This window comes from Macrobrachium nipponense, chromosome 20 (genome assembly GCF_015104395.2).
Source record: "Macrobrachium nipponense isolate FS-2020 chromosome 20, ASM1510439v2, whole genome shotgun sequence".
NCBI lineage: Eukaryota > Metazoa > Arthropoda > Malacostraca > Decapoda > Palaemonidae > Macrobrachium > Macrobrachium nipponense.
The window spans coordinates 30,019,695-30,042,078 of record NC_061089.1 but is presented as its reverse complement, the minus strand read 5'-3'; the positions used below and the strand labels follow the sequence as shown (position 1 = coordinate 30,042,078).

General features: G+C 38.2%; 1 protein-coding gene across 5 annotated transcripts in view; it reads right to left on the bottom strand.

Moving 5' to 3' along the window:
* The window catches only part of LOC135224312 (spectrin beta chain-like), a 168,319-nt gene that overhangs the window by 100,714 nt on the left and 45,221 nt on the right, over window positions 1-22,384 (bottom strand). For 2 of the 5 annotated variants that reach the window (XM_064263278.1, XM_064263286.1), the window contains one exon: window positions 15,149-15,275. The exons of the other annotated variants lie outside the window; for them this stretch is intronic. The gene's annotated coding sequence lies outside the window, so the exon portion shown is untranslated. The remainder of the gene's footprint in view (window positions 1-15,148; window positions 15,276-22,384) is intronic. 5 annotated transcript variants of the gene reach the window in all.

Below are 22,384 nucleotides of genomic sequence, written 5' to 3'. Positions count from 1 at the left end.
CTTGGCAGGATTAAACAATCTCTTGGGCCTGATGAAGTTTGACAAAATTCAAAACTATAAAGCAATAAGACTAATAAAGATGATGACGCCTCAACTCTTGAAACAGCACATCTGTAAACATTATATAGCACATATGCACTAGCGGGGGAAATAATCGATCGATGGGACTTAACACAACCCCCGACACCATCCGTCTGCTACAGCCGAAGGGGGGGGGGGGTGCTCAGATGACGAGAGGAGGGTTGGGGGTTTGGAGAGAGAGGCGAGTTTCTTCACCCAGAAGAGCTTCCGCGGGATATTAAAGTTGATCTAACCGTTCCACTTTTGCCTCCCACTTCAAAGCATCATTTCCAACCCAATTTCCCAGTGCATGACCATATTCTGTCTGAGGGCACATGGCCAACTTTTCTAAGTCACTTGCATTTGATTCTTTCGCGATTCTAATGACAGGATGTATTTATTTATAGGTTGGTGTGAATTCTTCACGTTACGCTTTTGATCAAAGTACAGACTTCGAGCAAACTTTCTTCAGCGTCGGTGATTTGTGATTGCTATCAAAGCACGTTAATGAAAACCAACCAGTCTACATAAACTTGAGTATTAAAAAAGCATCCTAAGAGACCATGCAAAAAAAGACTGTTTATGAACATTGCAAAGTAAACCTCCTTACAGCACAATATATATGCATACGAAAGCAAAAAAACAGACCAGGCAACGGCCAAAAAGGCTACGGCTTCAGTTATCGATGAAGACGTAACAGGGAGGAAATAAAACTGCAAACTGAGAATTAAAGGGAACATGATGAGAGTGAAGCGTACCACTTCAAAGTGACAGTCTCTCAAACGCTCAAGTCTTAGCCTCTGTACCTCTTCCTGGCTGGGCGACTTGTACAAAGCTTTGCAGCAAAACGGAAAGCATATCTCAGGTCGAGGTCAGGGCACCTCGACTGCTGAACATGCAAACTATTACCGCTCTGTGAAGCGAGTAACTCGCACTAACTTGACGCTGAAGAACTCTGGACCTCTACTACACCTTCATCATGTCACAATATGCCGGAGGGAATAACTGAAAAATGTGTTTGCTCATATCTTTATTCTGTAATCTCCTGTTTTTAAGACCTATAACCATGATGATACACGGCACACCAACTTTTGAAAGAGTATTAAAGACATTCACACACACACACACTCTTCAATACACTTTCAGTATATAATGTTCTCAAACGTACCTCTTTGAATAATGATAAATCTTATCGCAACATTAACTCATAACAAATTTACACAAGGAGCAAATTTAGTCTATTTTCCCGGATATTTTCCTGCAAGAATAGTTAAGAGTAAGTAGCTCAGGCACTGCAGTGCACTCTTGACATAATTCTAAAGGTACACTTACTAATCTCCTTAGAAAAATTTGGGAATCCATATTTTTCTCTGTGTTCTCGTGATATTAATTCTGTTGTTTCACGCTTGTGGTCGCAAATCCACATTTTCTCACGTTATCCCAATTAAGGACACATGCCTTACGCGGACGAGTTGAGATGAGAAATAGACATTATCCTCCAAGAGCGAAACCTCTGACGTAAAACGCCCCATTCAAATTAAAATGCGACGATGAAAACCAGTCGCTTGGCCAACGTTTCCTCGCCCACACAGGCATATCTGCTGCTCTGCATAATCCAGTTTCATCTAACAACAATCAAAAGTAAAGCTTGGCATTTGCATACTTGAAAAGAGTACCATATTGTCAATCGAGATACAGTGATTATTATTCAATTTTGTTTCTTTTCACATCTTCAATTTGTCAACAACATCGTCACATTCAACTAAGTTGCATACATATACACTACATATAAGATATATATTACATAATACATATATATATAATTGTGTTATATATATATATATATATATATATATATATATATATATAGAGAGAGAGAGAGAGAGAGAGAGAGAGAGAGAGAGAGAGAGAGAGAGAGAGAGAGATAATATACTATATATATTCTCTTATATATATATAATATTTTATACTTATTATAATTTAATTATATATTTATACATATATATATAATATATTCTATATAATTTATATTATATATAATATAGTTAAATATATATATAGAGAGAGAGAGAGAGAGAGATGACGCAGAGAGAGAGAGAGAGAGAGACGAGAAAGAGTAGAGGCCTTTATGGGACGAGAGAGATGGCGACAGCCCATGAGAGACGAGAAGCAAGGACAAGAATACTCTAGCTAACTCTAGTATTTATTTATATATATTAATAATATATTAATACTATATTTATTTATCATATACTACTATATAAATTAATTAATAATATAGAGAGAGCGAGAGAGAAGAGAGACGAGAGCAGAGAGAGAGAGCAGAGAAGGAGAGAGGAGAGAAGAGAGAGAGAGAAATATTATATATATGTATAAAAATACTATTAATATATTTAATATATATAAATATTCTATTATTTATATTATTCGATATACTTTATATATAATATAAAATATATATATATATATTATATATATCATATATTATACGAGAAGATAGAGCAGAGAGAGAGATGACGAGAGAGGAGAGAAGAGAAGAGAGAGACCCTTACCTTACCAGGAACCTTAACAAGCTCGGTTTTTCGGCGGGTTGCCCCAGGTCCCTCAGTGTGAGGCGCCTTCTAATTGTCTACCAGAGCAGTTGCTAAGTACAATCTTCCGGTTTAAATTTTACATGCATCTTTCCAATCTTTGGATGGTCTGGGAATGCAGTTTACGATATTTGTAGAGCTTCATTCTTTAAACACATCTATCGCTCAATTCCATGATAATAATTTCCTCAGATGAGCTTGGCAACGCATTGAATAGACCGCCTGCCATTATCCGATGCTGGTGGGCGTAGTGGGATTAATGTTCAGTGCGTATCGCTTTGACTTTATTTTGCCTGGTATATCTTTGGGCACTATTAATCTTACCTCCTGCTTGCCTCCTTTTCTGATATTTTTAGTTCCATGATATTTTCTGTTATTCCTTCTATCTGTTTCCATGCCTGAATTATTCATGTTAGCGTTCTCTTCTCCTTTCTAGACGTATATTAATTTTTAAGGATTCGTAGTACTTTTCCCAGTAGTAATAGGTCCTGTTAACTTCTTTCTATGTTCTAGCTGGTTTAAAGGGACCTTTGTACACTCCTTCTATTTTGTGGCAATATCCTTTTGAATAGTGTGGGTACCAATATTCATATTGCAATACTTCAATTTCAAGTGGACTATCGAACATTATGTTTTATAAAGCAATTAATCAATCATGTGATTCAGCTTTTTTCCTTATTTTTGAACGTGCCCGTAAACAACATTCCCACATTTTTGCTTTACATTTTGCCACCAGGAATGGCTATGTTTGATATCATTGCATAACAAGCTTCCTATTCATTCATGCACACCAATGGATCTTTAACTGCTTTCCTGTATTTGTTTGAATTGTCTCATTTTATTAGGGTCCCCTTATTATGACAATATAAATAGCCTTTATTCCTTTTTCTGTTCTCCATAATTAATTTATTGCATTCAAATTTATCAGCAGTTAAACAACACCATTCCTACTTTACCTCTGCCACCCAATCAATATACTTTATTCAAGGTTAATAAGGACTTATTTGTAGAGTCGTTTTCCTATCTTCATCACAAAGTAATCTCTTTCCTCTTACTTATTCTTGCTGTTCCGATTCAGCGCAAAACTTCACTCACTACCGAATCCTTAACATTTACTGTATATTGTCTTCAATCATAATAACAAACAATATTGCAGACATAGCACCGTACCTTGTGGGCACAACCGGATATTACCCTTTGGTTTCATCCCGATTTCTCATCGTTTGCCAATAACTAATCTGCTTTTTCGTTTGTGTAAAAATTCTTTTTCCAACCCATCCTTTCCCTACTTTATCTACGATATTCGTTTGTTTTTAATTAATTTTTCTTTTGCTTAATAATATTATGGTCTACTTTGTTTTCAAAAGCGTGTTTTGGCGAAAGTCTAAGGATAACAAACCAACAATCTGCTTTTCATTTCCGCTTTTCATATTTTTGAAACCTATGTTCTTCACGGCTGGATCTAACAGTTGGGTTTGTCGTACTCTTATTTTTCCGGGTACGAAACCGTGTTGTCCTATATTAAATTTAAACAAATTAAATTTTTTTATTAAATGTCTTTCATATAATCTTATTTTTTCTTCATTACCCTATTTCATACACTTTCATAATATGTTGGATGTTAGACTTCAACAGGGCCTATAATTACTTGCCTCTAGTCTTAGATACCACTTTTGAACCAAAGTAGGGGTGATATACTGGCTAGTTTGTGCTCATCCATATATACTTGCCTGTGTTATCTACACTTTGTCTTAATTAATAATATTGCCAAGTGTAAATGGCTTTGCGATAGAATGAAGCTACTTTCCTTTCTTTAACCAAAAATTAGCAGGGACTCCATAAATCCCGGCCACCCTCGCCAGCAGCTCCATTTTTTAATTTCATTAATTTAATTGCCTGCCACAATAATCAGCTTCCATTATTAATTTCTATGTCAGTCTAAACTAAATTCCACCTATTTTCGTCCCCTTACTTCTATACTCATTTATCTTTCAATTATCTTATTCTACGGGGTGAATTCTCTCTTAATCATCGTTCCTGCCCAGAGTATGTTGCCAAGAAATTTTCCTTTTTTTCAATTCGTTAATCTCCCCTTCAATTCTTTCCAGAGGACCTACTTTCTATTCTTCTATTTTATTCATCTTACTTCGCCATATGAGTATAATAAAGTTTGGGGTTTTGGCTTGATATTTTAGAATTAGGGTTTTTTCTTCCAAGTTCCCGATATGTCCCGTTTTCATTTTCTTTTTGAATATGTATAATCTTTTTGTCTGCATCTTTATTTTCATATACTTAACTTTTTAGTTCTATAAATCTTTCCCATTCGCATTTTTTTCTTTTGCAAGACCTTTTTTCCACCTTTTCCTGGATTTTCCTGGAAACAAGATCCTTCTGTCTCTTGAGAAAGAGAAGAAGCAGAGAAGATCGACAGAGAGAGGAGGAGGAGAGAGGAGAGAGAGAGAGAGGAATATTAGACGACGAGAATTATTATAATATATCTCGTATATAATAATATAAATAAATTATATATATATACTTAATATATTATATTATATATATATAAGTTTATATACATATACTATATAAGAAGTTCATATCACAATTAACCTGTGATTCATTTATACATATATGCGAAGCCTTACAATTCCCCTTCGGATTAAAGGCATTATATGAAAATATATTAATTCCGATGGTAAGAGCGAATTAGATATTAAAGGACTATTGTAGCTCGATATATATATAATATATATATAAATATATATATATATATATATATATATATATAATCATACATATATATAGAGAAGAGAGAGAGAGAGAGAGAGAGAGAGAGAGAGAGAGAGAGAGAGAAAGAGATATATTTATATATATATAATATATATATATTATATATATATATATAGATATATATATATGATATATAGAGAGAGAGAGAGAGAACAGAGACTGAGGAGAGACGGAGACGAGAGATGAAGAGGCGACCCCTGAGAGATGAGATAGAGACGAGAGACGAGAGAGAGAGAGAGCTATATATGAGGTGGAGACGCTGTATTGTTGACAAGGTGAAGATGTGAAATAAAAGTCCCCATCAAAAGGGGATTAAGCATCCAGAAAACCCTCCTGCCCAGAGTGCTTCATCCATCCGTATGATGGCCTTTTAGGATTTCGGACAAATCTCTGAGCAGACCGGTTTCTTCAAGGAAAAACTACAAAAATATTTACTCTGACACGATACTCTCTAGGTGGGAGGACGGTCCCTAGACCGTGGGTGGAAGCACCTCTCAGCAGCCACTACGGACTGGTTGGACTATAGTCAGACATTACCAAATGCTGATAGAGCTCCTGAAAAGAACATTTCCCCGACGCGTATGATGACTCAAAAGACCTTTGATGACACGTCAAAATGGTCAGCATTTAAGTTTACCAAATTCTATCATAAGGGCACTTTATTTTTGTTGCTTTCTATGCATATTCGGGGAGAGAGAGAGAGAGAGAGAGAGAGAGAGAGAGAGAGAGAAGGGAAAACGCTGACTTGAAGCATCAGTCAAATCCCAACGGAGACTTGGGGAGCAGAACGGTGAAAGTTTAGAAATACACACACACATTATATATATAATATATAAAAATATATTATATATTATAATATATATATATATAATATAAATAATATATATAATATATATAACTTATATATATAAATATATATCTATATATAAATATAATATATATATAATTATCATATATATATATTAATAATTGAGGGTTAAATAATAGTCTCTAAACCTGAGTTACAACAAACTACCTATATTTCATGATAAGAGAACTCTTGATTTGACTAGTTTAAGTGTTTAGAAAGAGGGAATCATGCACTCACGGCCCAATCGTCTTGTACGCCTCATCTCTGTATGGTCCACCAAGATTCAAACGCTTTCCTCTAACTTTCCTCACAGCATGAGATGTACCATTATGGAATGTGAAATCAAGTTATTAAGTTAAAAGGAAGAAATGTGGAAATAAAAAAAATGGGAGAGGAGTCTCTTTTTTCATTCAACATCTCCGGCCATGGTGTGTGCGAGGGCGGAGTATTGCAGCAACCCGCATCCCCTAAAGTTAAACGACAACCTCAACCACCCGTGACTCATCCCTAACGAATTTCAAGTCATAAAATCATCTACAAAGCAAATACCAATGCTAAACGCATTCGTAATCTCCAACAGCACCTTTACAAGAAACCAAATGACTTTCATTTACAACTTATCAGCCATTATACTTCCTACACAACCTCTCTCTCTCTCTCTCTCTCTCTCTCTCTCTCTCTCTTCTCTCTCTCCTCTCTCAAACACTCGACTATATACAGCACTTATCCCAATTTGTACTTTCTGCATCTGGAGCTGAGAGACTGGCCTTATCCAACACCCACACCAATATTGCAGGTCTTCTCTTACTACCAACGGGGACATGGGAAGAGAGAGGGAGAGACAGAGGAGCAATATAATGCAATATACCGCATCGCCCAAGACTTCCCAAGACGGTTGAGCAAGAAGGTGGGGTAGGTGGGGTAGAAGTCATCACCATTTAGAGCTCCAAAGGATGGGGGTACTCCACAAGAAACTACGAAAACATCTTACTTAACCTGAATAAATTCGTTGCATCAAGAAGAAAAATGGTGTCTTTTAACACCCTCGCAAAATATTTACGAAAAAAGTCCTACGCTATTTGTCACACTGCCGAGTTCTATTTAAAGGCTCTGAAATCTAATTCATAAACACCTCAATATAACTGCTATGGAAGATACTTAACAGCGAGCCAGTCGGAACATAAGCCTACGGTAAAATACAATAATTTAAATAGGCAGATTCGAACCCCAAATATAATCCTTCACATTGCATGTACCTATTCCTGGCCCCATGACCTTTATACGATATATACTCTAAAACATGACTTGATCCAGTATGCTGTTCCTTAACAAACAAAATGACATTTCATCCAGTTACCTTCAGTCAATTGCTCTATGTGATGTGCCTGGTACTAAATGGGTACCTCTACAGCGACAACCATTTAGACTAAGGAAAAAATATGAATTAAACAGGAAAAAAAGAGACCGAAGGATAATATACTAGTCCGGTAAATTTAAGTCTACCAGAAGCTGCTCAACATAGACTGCTCAAATAATCATATATAGAAAAACACACAACAGCTTACAAATCTAATTATCTAGATACCATTTTAATTCTAATAACGTAATCCTTGATGTACTAAGCCAGGGGTTTCCAGCCTTTTTGTTCTTCTGTACTTCTTGAGCATTTCTATAGATTCCTGTGTACCACTAAAAACTGGGGATGCAAAAGAAAAACAATGAAAATGATATTGATATAGTCACAACCTTTACTTGCTCTGATGCCCAATAGGACTGACTCAAGCCAGAGTCACCGTGCCACCCGTCACGGGTACAGAATACAGCGGCGGGATGTTCCAGAGTAGTGGAAAATAAACGGTATTCGCCCCAACTCTTGATACAACTTCAGTAAAAGCTTTGCTTACTAAAATGAGTTAATTGAAAAAAAAAAAAAGCCACGACATGTGCAATCTCAAAGCAGATTACACCATGTATTGCACAATACAGGTCCAATGTATCTCCCCAAAAAAGCAAATGTACCAACTGGGGTAGTACATGTACCCCAGGTTAGGAACCCCTGTAGTAGTAGGTGGTAAGTGGTAACATCGAAGCCCACAGACGGACAATGTAGGTCAATAGAAGATGAGTACGCAAGTTACAAAGGAACACTAACATAACTATCCCACAAACAAGAGAACACAGCTTAAGGGGGATAGATCTCAACCAGCTGGCTTCTATTCTAAGTCATAGGCTACCAATGCGTATTCGCAGGAACATAACTGCCGCATACCACTGGATAAAGACAACGAAATATTGTATTCAGGGTATTATTTATATATATATATATATATATATATATATATATATATATATATATATATATGTGTGTGTGTGTGTGTGTGTGTGTGTAACTGAATCACGAAAGTTAGGAACGTGATAAATCCATAAATAAAGGTATGAGCTATGTGGCTTATACCCATATATATATAATATATATATATATTATATATATATATATATACTATATATATATATATATATATATATATAGATATATATATATAAAGAGAGAGAGAGAGAGAGAGAGAGAGAGAGAGAGAGAGAGAGAGAGAGAGAGAGAGAAGAGAGAGAGAGAAATTCTTGCTTTGGCTATTTAAAACTTACCTGTGAACAGAAATACAACCTAAAATCTAACAATTTTAGTACAAAACTTCAACAGAAAAGAACCAACCACAAAACCTTCCTCGAAGAGAGTTTCCATTTCGCCGCAAAATACTGTGTAAGGCCGACGGAAGGGAGGGGGGGGGGGGGGGGGGGGCAGGGGGGGCAGCCATTCCAACACCTACAGCCCTGAGATTATGCAGTCCATGGATAATGCATAAAACAGCCGATGGGGCTCATTTACCACCACAACTACCAGCCAGTCACACTAGCTCTTCCTTTCCCCATCTCCCACAGAGTTACTCTACATTAAGCGCAGAAGTGTCAACATCGCTGCCAAAATCAAAGGTTTAACTTAATGGTCTACAACTTCTTGTATGTACCCCTTGCTCTGTCAACTTTGGCTTCTCTTCGTCTGACTAAACTTCCTTACTGCTTGGAGACTTTTGTAAGTCTGAAAATTGTGATGGACTGCATATAAAAAAATTCTTCTAGTAAAAATCTTCTAGTTTAGTATCAAATTTTTAAAACTCACCAAATTGGAAAAAAAATGTGCAATAATGGGAGTGGAAATGATACAATACTTCATCCGTGAAATAATCAGAGCTCAGTACAATTCATCTCAAAGTGAGCTACTTAGGAAAAACGGACATTTTAGATGAATAACCAAGCAGGAACTGAAAGTATGGTCACTCGAACGCTTTATATAAAGCTAATTATTCAACCATTTGTCGATAAGCATAGAGACAGGGAGGGCAGTCACTATATCGCTAATATCACGAAATTTAATTGTGTATGTATGTATGCATATATAGCGGCACAAATACACTCACGGACAAAAATTTAGAATAAACGCCATATTAAGGTCTAAATCTACTCATTGGCCCTTTCCCCTATCTTCCGAGCGCCCCTTGCCAATGCCATCGGTTTAGGGCTATGGTAATGTTGGCCGTCATCAACACGAGGGGCCGGAAGTACAGGGAGACACCGTCCAGGGGAGGAAGAGCTTCATTGCAGGAAGTCCTGAGCCCTCCTCCATCGGGGTTCAAGGGGACGAGGGTCTGTCCGACTACCTATTCCTCTACTCTGCCTATACTACTCTAGAATGAGAACAGAATATAGGATTTAGGCTAAAGGCCAAGCACTGGGACACATGAGGTCATTCAGCGCTGAAATTGAAGTTGACGGTAAAAAGGTTTAAAAGGTGTAATAGGAGGAAAACCTCGTATCGCACCAAGAGTCAATAATTGTTTTAGAGAGGGTGGAAAGTAAAATGGAAGAAAAAGTGTGTGAACGGAGGTACAGAAAAAGGAATGAAAAGGGTTGCCAGTCTCAATTTTAATCGTTCCCAAGTGAAACGATGAGTCACAAGTTCTCTCAAAGTAGTTATGGAGAACAAAAATTTACCCCTTTTTTCATAACTCCCACTTTCACTTCTACAATAACCTAGAGACAACAAACCACCCCTGTGAATCTCACAATTCTATACAAAGATTAAATTGCCTTCACATATTTTTTCAAATCAAAAATTAACCAAAGAACTCCGACGAGATAAGCAAAAGTGACGATCCCCGAAGATGACCAAGTTTTAAAAAGCAAGTTTCCTGATTTCTAAAGGTAGAGTTGCACGTTCTTTTACTCAAATGATTCTGGCGCGACTTGCTGCCATTCAAAAATAGTATACCTCTTTCATCCTACTACTTGGGAAGTTTATAGCACATTGAAGAGGCTTATGAGTTATTCATTGGCCTTTCTCTCGCCAAACTACCAAGAATAACGTAGGTGCGCTGCACAGACATTACTCCAACTGAAATAGAACTCTGGTCTATTCAAATAACAATCTTCATCATCACCACCATTATCACTAAACGTTTTGAAGTCGGTGCCTGTATGTCCTCCAGGGGTAGGTCATTATCTACTCCCTTCTTCACAACTTCTGGGCCTTCCTGTATGGATGGATGTATGATATTTAAGCCAAAGGCCCAGGCACTGGGCCAAGAAGGCCATTCAGCGCCGTAATAAAGGGTAAATAAATTAAATTATGGTTAGTGAATTAGTGAACGAAATGATTAATAAATAAGATCAGATGTGACTAATAAATAAAATAAAGATATGAAGATTAACGAATGGCTTTACATATATTAAAAATAGTATTAATGGACCTTCCTGTAGGTCTTTCTTGTCTTGTCACCTCCCTTAATAATACTTTTTACTAATCACCACTGGTCAAAACACTTCAGGAAGGAGTCCTGTGAAATACGCGATTTAATATAACATCGAATCAGGCAATTCCCTTGGTATGAAAATAAAACATTTTTCATTCATTGAAAAATTGGCTGCCTTTAACCTTAGGTTTTTTTACTTATTCATTCATATTCATATCAACGTCTTGCTATTTCCTTGACCGTGCAGCCGGCTAAATGCCAAACATGGCGTATATACTTCAAATCTTGAGTGACATTCATCTTTGTTGTCTGAAAACGTGCAAGGAATTACGGCCGAGCTAAATTTAATTGGAACAAGAAATGCTTCACTACGAAGAACAGTCTGCTTTCCCTTTCAATTCTATTTTTAATCTAATACCGGATACATCTCTCCGGCAACGAGTCAAACTCTGCAGGTTCTATTTATCTCCAATTCAACGACGGTTTTGCCGTGCAGCAAGTCTCCTCACAACTGACCGTGCACGCCTCCATTTCAGCAAGGTCTAACAAGACTGACACTCCCGTCAGTACTTGAGACTTTTACCTGAACGTAATTATGACCACCCTGTGGTAGGGGTGTAAGAATACTACACCCGATGGTCCTGCCCTTCGTAAAAGGCGACTAAAAGGACAGCTGCTTCCTTGCAATCTTACTTTTTAGTAAAAGGCTAGGCCCACCGCCAATAAACTGTGGAAACTGCTGCCTTGCAGATTGACTTTTTAGTCAAAGGCTAGGCCCACCGCCAACAACTGTGGTTGATGACATCAAGGGCATGCGGTCGTAAAAACCCGTTTGCCAAATAATAAGCCATGCCTGATGTTGTAAGGAAAGGCGCATCAGGTAACCAACCCCTTAGTGTAGGGATAACGGTGGGAAAGATCTTCGTAAGTATGACCTCAACCATCTCGCCACCCCATATAATTTGCAATCAACCAATCCTCGGAAATATGCTGTTATCACAATAACCTCCTCCAAAAAGCTCGTCTTGTTCAGTCTGAGTCATCATTCAAAACAACTAACGTTTCAATCCAAAGGTTTCGCAAAGCAGTCAAGCTGGCTATTCGAGTTATTACAAGGTCGGATTATGTGACTCATTGTTTTACTGTACAAGAAATCGCGAGGGGGCTATCGAAGTCATTCGTTATTTTCCCCTAAGTTTATTTCATAAATGAACACCCACTATTGTAAAATATAACTATGTAAAGCTGAACAACCTATGATTAATTTCATAATACCGATCGCAGTCCCTGGTCAGTACTCCTGCTCGTGACATCACTTAAAATATAGTCATAAAACTTTTTAAATATAGAACTTTAACCTAAAATATACAATTAAAACCTAAAATATAGAACTAAAACCTAAAATATACAACTAAAACCTAAAATATACAACTAAAACCTAGAAAATACAACTAAACCTTAATAATGTACACCTAAAACATTGAAAATATACACCTTTAAAATACAAAACGAAACCTCTGACATTTTGGACTGTTACTGGATGGAGCAATGCTTCGGCAGGTGCAAACTGGACAACATACATTACTGCGAAAGCCTTGACACCGGTCACAGTACTGCCAAGGACTGATCACACGTCTAAGGCGACCACTGGGAAGGTATTATTCGATGAACTTGATAAAATAACCAATGAAATAAAAAAAATAAAAAAAACTGCAGATTTTCTCGTGATCAAACATTGACGTCGGCTTATTAAAGCAGAGTAAAGAAAGGCAGAGCCTCCTCCCTCCTCCTACGAACGCTGCCCCAAACTGTTCATCGATTATTCTGCCAGAGACGACCAACTACCCATTACCCTTTACCCTTTGCTTTGCTTGGTGCTGCCTCTGCGACACTGTCACTTTTGCACTTCGGAAAACATTCATCGTCCAAAAGACTTCTTCGCGGGTAGTACATGCCAATACTATCAAAAAAAAAAAAAATTTAAATCGAGTTGAAAACAATCCGACACTCCACAGGGATAAAAGTACAGCTTTCGGAGGAATGATTTACACAGATATCGGGAGAAGAGAGGAGAAAAATTCAGAAACAATGGGACGTTCACTTGTGTAAGCACACAATCGTTTAAAATCCCACCAGGCACTAGTCACCCACACTCTTCCCCCCAGTTGGTTGTTTACTTCACACAACTATGAATAGGGCCAGCCTTCCCAAAGGATATGCTCATAAACGAGGCTTGGTTTTTTTTCTCTCTCTCTCAAAAGATTCCCTGTGCTAGAATGCACAGCAGAGAGAGAGAGAGAGAGAGAGAGAGAGAGAGAGAGAGAGAGAGAGAGAGAGAGAGAGAGAGAGAGAGAGAGAGAGAGAGAGAGCACTGGGGAGAAGCAACACAACCGCACGATTCAGCGGGTGGAGACGCAAGTGTCCGAAGCTCGTAAATCTGGGCTCTCATTCTGAAACATGAACGTAAAGATAGTTGAACTGACCAGAATTATTATTTCTTTTTTAAAAAGGCCTGACTCAATCAAGTCAGGATGATTCGTCCAGAAAGTGGTACTATTTCATCTCCAAGTAATCCCTCCACAACCCAACCCCATCAACTACTCTACATAAGATACACTTGTTTTAGAAGGCTTCTTTGTCTTTCTACTGTCAGCAATTTACTTTCATTGGAGTCAGATTGCATTATGCCATTCGAAGGTACTTTATCAAGGCACAGGTTTGCTACTCCAAACAGCTATCTCAAATGGTCGATGCAGCTGCAGGGAAATGAAACTATGCGCACAGACTGCTAAAATCTACACCCATTTATTCACACTCTGGTATTTTATGACTGATTCGCCTGATAGGATGAGGATGACCTCACTAATGGCCTCCCATCTTGACGGTTTATATTTTGACATAGCTATCAACACGCTCCAGGTGTGTGTGTGTGTGTGTGTGTGTGTGTGTGTGTGTGTGTTTACTCTCCTCTCCCCAGTCACGACCCACAACGGTCGACTAACAATCCCGTACGGCTTAGGTCAAGAGAGAAGACATACTGGATTCCAAGGAACCGACAAATATCGATATCGCTCCTCATCCGGCCCAAGAATCGAAAGTTGTTCCCTCTTGTGAGATGAGAGCACCGCCACCACTTGAGAGAGAGAGAGAGAGAGAGAGAGAGAGAGAGAGAGAGAGAGAGAGAGAGAGAGAGAGTTTGTTATTCGTAGGTGGGTGGTGGAGGTGGTGGGATGGTCCCCTTTAATAAACTTAATAAAGAAATGGGGTCACCAGTCTCCCCTCCCCCAGCTGACTCTCTCTCTCTCTCTCTCTCTCTCTCTCTCTCTCTCTCTCTCTCTCTCTCAACATTACAGAAAACAGGCTCTTCATCGTCCTGCCCACATGTCGAGTTCATCCTAGCCTCCACCATCATTCTCCTACAATGACGCACAGCAGTTATTCACACACATCCTGAAGGGATAGCAATAATCATGTACATTCCAAAGAGAGAGAGAGAGAGAGAGAGAGAGAGAGAGAGAGAGAGAGAGAGAGAGAGCTTCGCGTTTGGTGGGTTATGCTGGTATCAATTACTCCCATCGGTACCGAGTTAGAAAGAAAAATAAGATCTGCCACGCAATAGGCGCAATCGATCTTCAGCTGGTCTGACTGCTACAGTGATACTTGGTCTAGCTAGGCAAGTTGAGCTTTATGTCAAACCAGTTACACAAGCAAATCTCTTCTCTCTCTCTCTCTCTCTCTCTCTCTCTCGCTCTCTCTCTCTCTCTCTCTCTCTCTCATCAAAATGTCAAAATGAAAGCTTCAGCATAACGTAAATACTAACTATAGTAGATTCAAATCAACCGTGCATTTGACGTCTAGGCCAGTCCCTTACGACTCTCCTGACTGGCTGTTCAGAGCGTCGTAATGGACTGGCTGATGTGAATCTACTATAGTAACAGCTGGATATGCCATTGACAAGGCATAAGAGACACAAAGGGAAAAAATCTAAAGAAAACAAAAATCAACGAAAGGTCATTCACGTTCACTTCCATTCTGACATGATTCGGAGCACTTACAGCCAGCAGCCCCCTATGCTGCCACTTCAGTCCCGAGCATCAGAAGTTGGGGGAGTTCACCTAACGAACGTGCAAGAGACAAAGGCCAGGGGCTGCATCACATCGACAACATCCATCTCGTCCTTACCTGTAAAGGAAAAGAGAAAAAAATGACACAGGTGGCAATAAAAAATGACACCGGTGGCAATTCCACAGTGAATCATCGCTTGCCTGTGAGACCACTCGACAGGAACCAAGCCTGTAACACACTGGCGCCTAGTCCTATGTGCTATAAGTGACACTAGCAAAACAGCAATTGAAAACAAAAATGAAAAGGTTAGAACAATAAAAGGTGCGATTATCTCAACGGCAAACAGTGTGAACCAGAGGAAATATAATAAATTAACTGAATAATTCATCAACTCTTAAATAGTGATCACCGTGATGGTTCAATATGCTTAGGCAAGGCTTTTGAGGTCAAAAAGTACAACTACTATGGTAGATTCATATCACCCGTACATCTGTCTTGAGAGACAGTTTCCAGCCCTGTGATTGGCTTATCAACAGCCAATCAGGAGCGTCGTAAGGGACTGGTCTAGACATCAGATGCACGGGTGATGTGAATCTACTATAGCAATAGGGTGTTCAGTTACGTGACACATCTAAAAAAGTAAGTTGGTGAATTATTCACAATTTGTAATTTAATAATGGCACAGTGAATATGGAAAACGTGTAACCACGGCTACTACATACAAATTTTTTGTCAAAAGTTACTTGCAAGATCATGAAATCAAATAAATACGCTGAACTTTGAAAAACATCAGGCCAAAACTATCAAGTACTTCAGATCCAAGACATTTCATACAGAAGTAATCACTGAAAGGTAAAACTAGAGTTCTTATGAATTTCTACCCACAAGATGAACGAACGATTCATGAAAGGTTCAGCGCTTTAATATATATATATATATATATATATATATATATATATATATATATATATATAATATATACATACTATATATATATATATATACATATATATATGTGTGTGTATATAATATATATATATATATATATATATATATATATATATATATATATATATATATATAACATATACATACACGAGTGTTTGTTTGTTTGTTCGCAAAGAACCAGGAGGCAGGTAACTCCGAAAAGCCGCAAAGAAAAATTGGCACGATGACAGCGAAAAGGTACATAGCGGTTCCAAGGGAGTAGAGAGATCTCTTACAGTTCAGCGAAGACAATATGATCATAAAAAGTTATTTTACCAAAAACAAAGACCACATTCCAAACTAGCAAAAATTGCATCAAAAGCTTTGAGAGAAAAGGAACTTTTAATTCCCTTCACTCTGCGAGTTCATGACTTTTATTTCCCTGCAGCTTCATGATCACATAAGCAATTTCCCGGAGAGTAGAAAGAGCACACACATCTTACTTTGCCTGCACACACGTCTCTAGGACATCAGGCAAATGCTAAACAGTGTCACTTGGCAATAATGTCGGCGACCATCAGACGCGAGCAGCTCCATCAAGTAGCTGCGACTATGACACTCACGCTACGAAGGTTTGCAGAGAAAGTGAATTCAGAGCTTATTTCAATGCAAAATTCAACTAATACCTCTTATCAGGATTAGTTATAACTGCCTTGGAACACCAATACTACTATATATAACGCCCATGTTATGTATTACCGCTGATAAATTGATAATGCTCATGCACAAAATGTCATATATATATATATATATATATATATATATATATATATATATATATATATATAAAACAAGCAACAAAGTGTTCTGAAGATGTGATAATATATATATATTAATATATATATTATAATTATATATATCTATTATTATATATATATCTATATATTAATATATATATAATATATATATAATTATAATATATAATAATATATATATATGTATATATATATATGGGTATATATATAACGAAGCAGCAAAATGTTCTGAGGCTGAAAGAAAGCACACACTGGTGGAGAGTCTGAGCCGAGACGACAGAGTTGAGGGTAAACATTGAGGAGCCAGATGTGAAGGTTAAAATAACACTGATGTCATAACTGTTAAATACCGCTAACAAGGTCCACTTGAGAGAATTGCACTCGTTCTGGGACACTGTGCATTCTTCATTTTGGTTCATCAACTCCATCAGGAAGTCGAATATTTTTTGTGCCAAGTTGTTTTCACTGACGTAGACGTTGTGGAATAAATAAAGCTGGATGTGTCCCAACGACGACTCTTGATTGAATTGAACTGAATACAGAATTTAGGCCAAAGACCAAGCACTGGGTTATGTGAGGTCATTCAGCGCTGGAACGGAAATTGACAGTGAAAAGGTTTGAAAGGTGTAACAGGAGTGAGACCTGGCAGTTGTACTGTGAATCGATTGTTAGGAGAAGTGGAAAGTAAGATGGAAGAATATGAAAGGAGGTACAGTCAAAGAAACGAAAGGGGTTGCAGCTAGGGGTCGAAGGGACGCTGCAAAGAACCTTCAGCAATGCCTACAGTGCATCGCACGAGGTGCACTAACGGCACTCATCCCACCCCGACTCTCGTTTGCATAAGAAAGAAAACGCGAGACGAAAAACCACGACCACCGCTTCCTGCGCTGCCCAAGAACAGAATCCTTAACGATAGAAGGAAGAAACTTGAACCCAATCCAGAGCATCGGATTACCACAGAGGCCTCAACAACGGTGAACGTAGCAGAGTTCGCTACTATGGCTTATCTGTGCGCGAGTGAATAACACGTTCTTCTATGAATAAACCACCCTCCGTCCACCCCTCACCCCCGCCCCTAATAAAAACGCTAATCATATGATTTTTTTCAGGGGGAGGGGCACTAGACTGCTTACATTCAAATCCGTCCAGGTAACTGATTGATTTATGATTACTAATATTGGCGTCGCAACATCATCTTCCAAGTATCATGACACGAAAATGATTAAATGTATGACATAAAGCAGATTTCATTCCAAAGTGAAGAAAAGATAACCAACTCCATTTCCTTTATGTGTAACGAATTGCACTTTTTCCTTGGCAATTAAGGTAAACCCTGTACAGGAATCTTTCCATTTTCCAGGACTACAAGGTCCTCGTTGGACGAGTCGGTTACGTGCTCGACTACCCATCTCAGGGTCTGGGTTCGATTCTCCCCTTTGCCGACAAGGAACCAGAGGAATTTATTTCTGTTGATTGAAAGTTATTTCTGGTGATTGAAAATCATTTCTCGATGTAGTTCAGATCCCACAATAAGCTGAACGTCCCGTTGCTAAGTAACCAATTGGTTCCTAGCCCCGTAAAAATATGTAGGTAATCCTTCGGGCCAGCCCTAGGAGAGCTGTTAATCAGCTCAAGTAGTCAAGTAAAACGAAGATATACTTAATTAACTTTTTCCGGGACTACAGGCTACAGCGCTTTCTTCAAATGTCATGCAAAGGAAACGATAAAGACAATCAAATCTTATTAGCGACTTCCCTTCATCTGACCACTGCATCCTTATCAGCGACTTCACTATTCGCCTCCCACCTTTCAATGTAACTCGAGAGTCGACATCTTATTGTCTTCTATGATGGAGAGGCTTTCCTCTCCAACAGAAGAGAGGCATTCTTTCTTCTCAGAGGATGTTATTGATTTAGCCTTCCACGAAACCGAATGCTGTTTGAACAGGAGACATAACGAAATGACATCCACAGATTTTCTTTTCCGAATTGCTCTGACGTGTACTGAATGAGTCTGTAAGGAACATGACTTTATCAGTCAACGTTCACGACATTTCTGTTCCAATAAATGACCTGGATGTTAACTTGAAGGACAAAATTCAATCTGTTCATTTGAACTTCCAGTGGCGCCGCTTCATTATCCTTCTCCGCAAAAGAAAGAGCCAGACGGAGTCAAGGGCGGGAACAGTTAGTTCATCATCGTCATTAGATGTTCCGAGGGAAAGCCACACCAGACAAAACCCCAGGGAGGGATGGGATGCGCCAAGCGGCTTTTGAAGGACACCCCAGGAGAAAACAGCAGTGGGAGTGAAGGGCCAACCTGCATGTGAGGTACGGGGATGTCAAAAGGGGGAGGAAATGAAGAAGGGAATTGGGCGGGGTCCCTCTGTTGCGTCATGGTAGTGAATCTAATGAAGGAGTGGCAGAGATGAGGTCACTAGAGCGTTATGGGGAGGGGCTCATAGTCACTGAGTGGATGGAGATGTCTGGAAAACACGGCCGCACACCCAAACATCCACCCTCCAGCCTCTTTGTACACAGGGACGTTTCTATGTATGTCAACACACCGGATGTCCACTCTTTCATGACAGCAACTGGAAGTACAAGCTCTACTTGGGGACAGTGCAAGTTTGTCAATAAGGACTCGAAGTTGTGCAACAATTTATTCAACAAAAAATCACCCAAAGAACATTCTGGATACGAAAACGTTAGAGAAAGCCAGGATGAAAGATATTACAAATTATATATATATATATATATATATATATATATATATATATATATATATATATATACATACATAATGTAAAAGGCACATTAAAACACTCTGGTTTAAAACTAAGGACTATATTTCGGTGGGCTGGCTCCCACCCTTATGACTACTTGATAAGGGTGGAAGTCAGTCCACCGAAAACTAGTCCTTAATTGTAAACAAGTTTATTTCAATGGGCCTTTTTATACTGAGACGTATCCTGTTTTAATAAAAGAATTTATTTACATATAATATATATATATATATAACTTAGATATATAATATATATATAGATATATATATATATATATATATATATAATATATAAAAGTATATATACACAAACACACAAAGGGCCTTGCTCAATTCCACCACTCTTGTACTTCCTGTGCATTGTCTTCTACAAATCTCCACCCAACCTCTGCCTTCCTTCTCATAGCTCTTATCCGCATACATCTAGGTCTTCCAAATCGAAGCAAAGTGACACTGCAAGGCACTACTCTCCCCGAAGCTGTGCAAAGAACATGTTCGGGCCATCTCCTCCTCCTTTTCAACATCATCTTCTTATCTGCAAACCGAACTTCGGTAATCTCCTTTAGGGTATCACATCTCAATTTATCCTTCAGTCCGACACCTAATATTCCTCCTGAAGTTTCAATCTCAAATCTAAAATATTTCCATGACAAAATCTTACCAATCGTCGTCTTGGCACGATTCGTGTCCGTAGTATCATTAGACTTACTTGCCTATAACCTCAACTTTAAATTATAAAATTCAAAATCTCCTCCTCCTTTTCATCATCATCATCTTAACTGCAAACCGAACTTCGGTAATCTCCTTTAGGGTATCACATCTCAATCTATCCTTCAATCCGACACCTAATATTCCTCCTGAAGTTTCAATCTCAAATCTGAAATATTTCCATGACAAAATCTTACCGATCGTCGTCTTGGCACGATTCGTGTCCGTAGTACCATTTAGACTTACTTGCCTATAACCTCAACTTTAAATTATAAAATTTCAAATCTATGCCACAACTTTCAAATAAACTTTCAATCTGTGCGATTGCAAGATCTTACTATACCTAGCCTTTTTTTTAACTTAATATTTTACAAAATTCCAGCTAAAAAAAAAAGGCCTTGAAGGCATACTACTGCATATTTGAAAGATTAATCCTCAATCCTTTCTATGTATACTATCTCTTCTCATTACTTTACGTTTTTATATCATCATTCATTTTGATTCCCAACTCTCCAAAAAAAAAAAAGGAATAATTTTTTAAACAAGCTTTGTAAATCGTGTGATGTCTTACTGATGAAAACGGCGTCAATTGAATATTGTACATCTGGCAACATCCTATGCTTACTCCATTCTAGATCTTCTCTCAAATATCCGACCAATTTGTTTCATTGTAAACTCTATGGAGAGGACAAGCGACAATGGTGAAATAAAATTCCCTTGTGGCACCCCATTAATTAATGCAAATTCCTTCGACAAGACGCCACCAACAATAATTTGCCATTTCGTCCATGGATAATCTCAATTACCTCGAATCAAACATCTTTTCCTAATACTTTTCCCTTTGAATCACAAACATCTTTTTCTGATACTTTGCACCCTGATTCACAAACATCTTTTCCCGTTACTTTGCACCTTATTTCACAAACAGCAACATGTCCACCCATATAAATATATATCTCCAAGTGATTTCCTACCTGCTCTATCTTTACAACTTGATTCACTGCACATATGTTTCAAATCCCTCATTTCATCTTATCCTTCGTTTTTATACACAGGGAGATTCTGAGCAGCCCTATTTATATACCTGGGACTGGGAGTTAATTCGAAATTGTGTCAATCCAATTACGTACCAGAATCAAAGGACGATTCATTGGCTAGATGTACTACATGACAACCAGTTCCTTGTGGTGTGCAGTTCCCAACTGGCAAGGACCAGTGTCCTCTGCCTCTGTCTATAGGTTTTCAACCGAGTCATCGTAGGGAATCTAGGGTTGACACCAATTCGACAAGGAATTCATTGCCTTACCCTATCCATCTTCCCAATGCCAATCATTTCTGGCGATCCTCCTGAGCGAGGTCACAAAACTGTAGACGTGGATCTAGCCCTTAGCTCAAGAGATGTCAACCTGCAAGGCAGCAGGTGCTAAGAACTCCAGGTAATACCATCTGCATTTGAAAGCTTACTGCTTCATTTTCGATGTTTCTGACAGAAGATCTTTCTTCAGTTGGTAGGTTAAAAAATAAGGTTTCCCAAATCTATTGTTGGTCTCTTTTAAAAATAATCCAGTATGACGTTTCGACTCCATGAGTCATTTTCAAATATGAAACATTTAAGAGAGAAATTGCTCGAACTCAACTAAATGGCACGGTGAGAAGTGACTTGATATAAAAAAATATTGAAATAACAAATAAATAAAAAGGGGGGATAACAAGCAGTTTGTCAGTACAAATTACATGTACCATTGTACCCCAGGACAACAGCCAGTAGTGCTTACATACACATTGAAAAATAAAGTTCTAGCCAACGATGGAACTATTTAAAACTGTACTTTGCATAATCGATGTCAGTTTGCTTGTTATAAATTCCCTAAATCTGAGTGAAAATTAGGTAATATTTATACATAAAATGTCTCTAAATATAGATTATCAGTTAAGTATATGTGACTCGTATCAGCAAATCAAAAATAAAAAGACAACACAACTAAAATGAAT